The sequence below is a fragment of the Cibotium barometz genome, chromosome 21 (assembly GCF_041138505.1).
Source record: "Cibotium barometz isolate CiBa-2024 chromosome 21, ASM4113850v1, whole genome shotgun sequence".
Taxonomy (NCBI): Eukaryota; Viridiplantae; Streptophyta; class Polypodiopsida; order Cyatheales; family Cibotiaceae; genus Cibotium; species Cibotium barometz.
Genome location: NC_141066.1, coordinates 22,947,472 through 22,955,587, shown reverse-complemented (window position 1 = coordinate 22,955,587; position 8,116 = coordinate 22,947,472).

Here is an 8,116-nt window from a genome sequence, read left to right as displayed (position 1 = left end):
AGTTGACTTTTCACCTCATCATCCTAGTCATCATTAATGCCACATCTTCTTGTTACCTTTTCATACCATCTCGTGCTTGGTGACATGGCATGCCACATCATGGAATAGCCACATCAGCCACATAATAGTGCCACATGTCAAGAAAATGCCATGTGGCATGCATGCCTGTGACACGTGGCACCTCCTTCTCACCTTCCCTTTTTTACAAAAACATATATTTTTGAAAAAGTTAATTTGGTATATTTTAAGTATTTTTCAAAAAAAGAGAAATAAAATATAAGATTTTAAAGAATAAAATATATATAACTTATTAATATAAAAGAATTTTAAAGCACTAATTTCAAAGGATTATATTTTAAAATTAGATAAATAATATTTTTTAAATTTCGTATTATTTTATTTTATAATTTTACTTTTTTGAATTTAATATTTCATGTGTAAGAAAAACCTTTGAATAAAATTTAAAAAAAAATACACTATGAAAGAAAATATAGTTATATAATTAAAAAATAAATAATAAAATTTAAATATCTTTATATATCTACAAATGATAATATTTATATTTATAATATTCTTTATTTAATAATGTTGATTTTTAAGTGGATAATAGTTGATTTTTAAGTGGATAATAGTTGATTTTTAAGTGGATAATAGTTTTTTTAAATCTTTATTTTTATCTTAATTATCCAATCAATCATAGATAGGAAATCTAATGAGATTTGAAGTGGATAAGCTATTTTTCCTATATAAACACATATCTCTAGTACTATCCCAACATTGAGTCTTCATAATTTTCTCTCTTTTAGCCTCCTTGAGAATGGGTTCTCAAAGTCGTAGGAGTTAGAAACATGATAGGACTAGACCTCCCCCCCGTACACCAAGTTCAAGAGGAAGAGAGGAAAAGGGTAGCTCGTGAGAGAAAGAGAGAGTGGAGGGCACACCAACGAGCAACACCTTCCGTTGTTGGCAATGATCCAAGCCTTGCCCCTCCTCTTCCACTTTTGCTCCCTCTGCCCTCTTCTCCCGCACTATCCCTTAGTTTAGGTAATCCACATGAACCAGCCCTTCCTGAGTCGCCTTCTCTTCCACAAGAACCCACCCCCCTCCTTTCGGCACCCATACATTGGATACGAAAGAACTATCAAAGTCAGGGGTACATCGTCGTGCCCATTCAATCTTCCAATCCTATTTCAAAGACCTCACGCCTTCATCACCACAGGCATGTTAGTATACACTCAATTCCCATATTGAGTTAGTGGTGGCTAAAGCCCAGAGTAGCTGGGTTAGCTCACATTCTGATGTACTTAGTTGATGTTTATATGTTGTGAGTTATGTCTTTATGATGATCATTGCATTTTGGTTGATGTTAATGGTTTATGGATTTTTTAACAGTTTGGCTACCATATTGTTTATTTAACACTTAGTGCTCGAGAGGCCATGGAAAATCCCACTCTTCTACATGCCATCGTACCCAAATATGCCATGGCTCTTCCCCATGCCATTGGAGCATGTTTGGGTACGATGGGGCAGGGGGAAGAGCTAGATTTTCCATGGCCTCTTAAGCACTAAGAGACTTAAAAAATCCACACTGGGTTCTAATTGTTTTGAACCCAAACATGCTCTGATGGTGACCAAACTTTGCGAGTGTAATGAAAGGGGGCTTGGTCTTGGACATAAGGGAAGCCCATGGGCATGGATATGGCCGGGAAAGTATGAGGGCACAACATTAATAAGTGTCGAAAACTGGACAAGTATATAAGTGAACAAATTGTAATTAGGGTCAACTAATCATTTACCAATCAAATCATACTTTCTTGGAGCTTCAAGCTTCCCATCGCTATGGTGATACTCCCTTGAGGACATGTGGTGGTACTCCATTATGAGTGCAATTCTTTCTCTCTATCTCTCTCTCTCTCTCTCTCCATCACGACATTGGTATCAGAGCCTTGATTTTGATCCACTTTTTTGGATTTTCTTGAAAATCTTTTGAGTTTCTTAATTTTCTCGATCAAGAAATGGGAAAATGGGAAAACAAGATGGTTGAATCTCTTAATCTTTGTTGTTTCTAACCTTTTGGAACTTTGATGTTGATATTGGGAGTTTTTTGATGAAACATTTTGGGCAAGAAATTGCAAGAAAATATAAATTTACATGTGTTTTGATAATTTTCTTGATTTTTTGCATGATATTCTCTGCACTTTCTTGGATTTTCTTGATGTTGGTAGGGAAGAGGGTGGACATGAAAAAATTAACCTCATTTGGCTGATTTGTAAGGGTTTTGTGTGAGTTTTCAGCCAAATTTTGAATTTCGGGACCAAATTTGGATCCGAGACCAAATTTTGGGATAAATTTGGACCAAAATTGGAAAAAATGCACTAATTTTGATTAGGGAAGTTAATCAAAACGTTTTTTACTGTATTCCTTTTTCTTTCTTGGATCTTGAAAGCTTTTAGGCTTCAATCTTCACTGAAATGCTAACAAAAGCTTGGGGGTTTGATTGAGGATGATCAAGGCTACATAACAAGCTCTATTTTGCCCCCTTTCATGGAGAATACGCCATCGTCACGCTGCTGCTAGGCTGGGCCATTTTGCCTCTAGATCCGTGGAGATTAAGGGCCATGGATGGTTAATGCTGAGAAACACCTTGTATATGGTGTAGCATCTATATGGTTAATGCTGAGAAACACCTTGTATATGGTGTAGCATCTATTATGGGTTCTTAGAAGCCATTTTAGCTTTCTAACTATGGCAATTTTACACAAAAAGAGGCCGTGAGGATTGTGGGCATTATGGGGAGAAGGAGAAGTCCATAATCATGGATTTGTGGCTATAATGCGAAATATCAATACTAAGTGCAAGTAAGCTTCATGTTTCATCAATTTCTTCCCTCTTGCAAAATTAGGGTTCCATGAAGAATTAGGGTTTGGGATCAACCTTGTCATCAAATTCTTGCATAATGTTTTTATCCCAACCTTTCTCTCCCCATAGATGTATTCAATGTTTGATTCCATCCAAGATTTAGGGCTTCTTGGCTTTCTTGAATGATTTGGGTTTATCTTGAAAATTAGGGTTTCCAATTAGAATTTATGAGATCCAGCGTGTTAATTCTCTTCTCATATCTCTCCTATGTCCTCTCATGTCATTGATTTGATACAATGATCACAAATTTAGGGTTTCTTGAGAGAGGATTTTGGGAATTGCCTTCAAGATTAGGGCTTGTTGTGGGATTTCTTGAATTTTCAATCCACAATCCTTTTTCCCTTGATCTTCTCTACACAATCATGCATTGCTTGGTCAAATTGGCCAAGGGTATTAGGGATTTTGGAGAAAATAGGGTTTAGGGTTGATTCTTGCTTATCACGGGATTCTTATCACTCCTCCTCCCTAGCTTGCATTGCTTTGAACCTCTTTTTTCTCTTTGTCATACTCACACATTCTTCCAATCACTTTACCCAATACATGCAAACAAGACAACAAATTGGATTAAAATAAGAGAAGAGTATGCAATCATTGATGTTTCTTACATTTGCTTTGCCTTGGTGAGGGCATCGTTTATTTTTCTTTGGTTAGATGACAATTGCAAGCCTTGGAGCAAAAGGTTTTGATGAAGAAAGTGTACAAGGAGCATAATGCAAGCATGATTACATGCTAAGTTATAATGTACATGATCATGATGTTAGAAATAGTCCCCCAATCATGTCTTGTTTTCCCTAAGGTTATTTCCACCTTTTATCAAGCTTTTACTTTCACTTTACCCTAGCAGTTTTCCTTGATTTAGGGGAGTCGTATCCACCTCTCCACCATTTTAGCTTATCTATTCTCCACCGTTTTACCTTTAATCAAGGCCACGATTATGGGCTTGCCATTGTACCTAAAGCCTATAGGCTCAATGTCTAATGGTAGGCTCTTTATGCAAGCTTAGGGGACTTTGTGATGAGCTTGGGGACCCAAGCTTTGGTATGTCTTTGGTAGTCACCAAAAGCAGATCGACCACTAGTTTACAATGTTCATCAAAGATGGGTGCTTGTGCCTGCGCTTCAACAACAAGGATACTATGATGGTAATTCCATCATATGGTTGCCAAAATAGAACAATGTGAAGAAAATCTCACCACCACCCTGACTTCAACCCCAACAACTTCACCTAAAGTTCGACAAGAATGGAGGCCCAAGCAACAGCAAGCAAATCACTCAACCACTCTCGTGCATGAAGCACCAACACAAGAGCTTGTCTGTTCAAGAAAACGCTCAGTAGTCTTCCCTACTGCCTCAACAACATTTGAGCAACAAATTCAAGAATCAATATCCGCATCCGCAATCAACGGAGACCTATGAGCGCATCAAGGACAAAATAACAATGCTCTTGTCACCCCTCTGGATGTGAGAAATAAGTGCATAAGATGCAAGTGCTTGCAAGTCATGACCTAGATGACCCATTAAATAAAAAAAAACTCTTGGGGTCAAAACCTGCAAATTCACCGAATTAGGTCATTTCACGAAATAACCCTTCACAGATAATTTCTCATGAATTATATTCTCACGGCTTAAGAACCTGCACTTTCACGATTTAAGCCCCATCATGGATTAAGCCATATCACACAATAGCCATTATTTTTTAAGCTTATTGCTTACTATTCTTTTGGCTAAATTAATGTAGCATCTACTCCATGAGTACCTATCCATACTCATGCAGTGGAGAACATTTGCACCAAAGCCTCACCACCATCGACAACTTCCAGGTATATCTCTAGATGGGGGGGGGCCATGGTGGGCAAATACCTGGTCAATGGTATAACCCATTGCCTAGAATTTTCCTTCAGATTATAAACCTCTCCAAACAATGCCACAATCTTCACAACTCAATGATTTTCAATCCCTAGTGAAGATCTCTATATTAGCCTCGCAAGTTGACGTAGTTCTTTCAATCCTCACCAATAAATGGCTACTTCAACACAGAACAATTCAATAAGAGTCTATATGACTCAATTCTTGTACTTCATGTAAATCTCCTTCATAGGAGCACTTAAATATTATGCATTGCTGATTTTGTGCAGATTGCTCCTCCTTGATCTTTGTAGGCATAGCATGTCTCCCCCCTTCCTAATTTGTGTGAATCAAATGAGGAACTGAGAATCACCATCTCATCCTGATGATTAAGTCTACGTTCCTCCGGATCCTTCTCTCTCTTCTCTCCCATTATTAACATCTCTTAGTGTCCCCACTAACAAAAATCACATGTAACCTTGCGGGTAATTGCCAAAAACAAATTGAGCAAAAAAAAGAGGCTCACACAAATATAAAAATCCAATCATTTATAAAAAACCCCACCCCCCACCCCATTAGGAATTCCCAATACACCACTAACCTATCCATTCATTAACTAGCTTTTCTTATTCCTTCTGGAGGAATAAAGACCATTGAATGTCACTCAACATCAACGCCATCAACAAATCTTGTTCATTCTCTCCACACAAAGGTCTTCAATGCGATCATGAGGATGCGATCGCCATTTGAAAGAGGGAAATGCTAATCCAATTCTAGGATTAACAAGAGCTACCGCCATTATCTTACATCAACAAGGAGTCATGGTAGATACACGACAGGGTCAAGATATGAAGCAATAGTGTCTAAAAAAGCTACAACTTGGACGGGCACCCATAACGGTGTGACAGAGTATTTATGGTGATTCTCACTTCAAGAGTGTATGGTAGCAAGTTAGAATGAAGTACTAAGTGATGTACTTCATGGATATATTATGAGAGTAGACATTGTAATAGCATTAGGCCTTTTATGAGCCCAAATTGTCCGACTGGCCATAGTTTAAGTAAGTGTAAACACTAATGGCCATGATGTACTTCATGGATATATTATGAGAGTAGACATTGTAATAGCATTAGGCCTTTTATGAGCCCAAAGTGTCCGACTGGCCATAGTTTAAGTATGTGTGAACACTAATGGCCATGAACAACATACTCTCCCATTGTGCAATTGAGTCTTGCTCTTGCTAATCTTCTTGCTAATATCTCTCCTTAATGCATGCTAGTGAGTGTGTGTGAGTGAAGTGAGATGAGAGGGGGGACGAGGACCCATAGTGCACTGCAGCAGTGTGACAACGCTCGCGGGTGGCATAATGGAATTTCTTCTCAAGGAGTTGTGGAGCCTTGAGACCTCAAGGGTTATGAGCTTGGCCATTGGAAAGATCCTCATGACAGTTGCGGTTCACCAGGTAATATCTTTTTGGATGTGTTTCAAGGAGGGTTAGGGTGAGCCATAACAGGCATATTGAGCGACCGGTTGTGGCATCTCTGGGTGGGATTTGGTACGGGTGCGGCATGGGTTGGAATGGGAATACCAAGCTGGTTGAGAAGGGAATGGCCGCGTCATCTTGAGCGAACGAGCGCGCAGCATCGCAAACAACATTTGCCATTGCAAATTTGGAACAGCCGTGGCAATGGGTTGATGAAGGAACAGTTGTGGCACGTCACTTTGTGGGTTGGTACAGCCATGGCAAATTTGAAACAACTGGGGAAAATCTAAAGTCCTAAAGGGTGAGACCATGGAAAAATGGAGAATTCTAAGGATATGGCCATGTCACCTCAATCAAATTTTTTTAGGTGTACCCTGAATTAGGTTTTGTATCCATGGGCTATGCTGCTAGCACACCATTGCGGGTTTCGTATACAGACGGCATGCCCAATCCACCAAGGTTAGGAGTTGGTTCCAATTAGGTGATGGTGTGGTGGGGACATCCCATTCCTATGGGGATGCAGAGCTTGATGTGACGACAGAGTACTCAAAACTAGAGAGGTTGACATTGTCTTGGGAGTACTCCTGGACACCCTTACCATACTGGGTGGAGGAGTTGTCGATGTTGAGGGTATATCATTGGTAATATTTGTCGAGCAAAATGAGGGTTATAATGTCTTTTTGAAAATTCTACTTTCCTTTGTCCTGGGGCCACTCTTTATGGTGGCAGAGGCCACCTTGGGTTTCCATTGAAAGGTCGGTGACTGCTGCTAAGGGACACGCGGTGAGAGTTGGGATTTGGTGTGATTTGGGGATCCAAATATGTCAATTGCCCTCGTAGAAGTGTTGGGCTTGCAGTAGAGGTTTGGGGATCCATTTGAAGGTGGGTTGTGGGAAAAACAAAGGGTTTGATTAAGGACAGAGATGTCGTGTAGAGTGTTTGGATCCACCTCTACTATCATGTACCCTATAGGCTTTTTGTGGTTTGATTAAGGACAGAGATGTCGTGTAGAGTGTTTGGATCCACCTCTACTATCCACCTCTACTATCCTGTACCCTATAGGCTTTTTGTGGTTGGCAAATTGGTTGCCTTCAAGGGGGATGCAAAGCTTTGTGTGCCAGTGGATGAGGGTGGGATTTGGATCGTCTGGGGATCCACAATGTATATGTTCCCTCATAAAAACCCTTTTTAGTTAGGAGCTTCTTAGGCACCCAAGTCGGAGAAGGTGTGCCTATGCATCTGCTAGTACAGTTAGAAGTGTTAATGAAATTAGTTTTCGGTGGTGGATCGGCATCTTGTGTGATTAGGGTGATGTTGGAGTGGGTTGCTTCCGAGGGTGGTGGTGGGGAGGGTGTGAGAGGAAATGATGTGGTTGGAAGTGTGAGTGGCATCTTCTTGAGTAAAGGTGGAATGATGGTGGAGTGTGCAAGAGGGACTACTTCTTGGAATGTGGGAGCAATGGGCTCTTCATCTATCATGAGGACCGTAAACATGGCCAGAGGCTAGCTGTAAGGTCAACGTTCGTGTATCCCAATCAATGTTGCACCTATTATGGCCCATCCAACTTTGTCCAAGGAGTATTTCCTCCCGCATCGCTCCTGCATGCATCACATTTTTCCCTTCCAAGGGATTATTTCAAATGTGGAATAAAAGCATGACTGTGCCTAAACAGTGCAAATGTTGTGATGTCACTGTGGTGACTATGACAGGGGTATCTGTTAGTATAGGTTCCCCGAGGGAACACCATGTTTCATGGGACATTAAATTGTAATTAGCCGTCTACAAGAAGCTCGTCAGGGTAGTCATTCCTAACCACAACCGAGTAGGCTTCACCTCCCATTCCTCTTCTTCCAGGTTGACCACTTAGGCC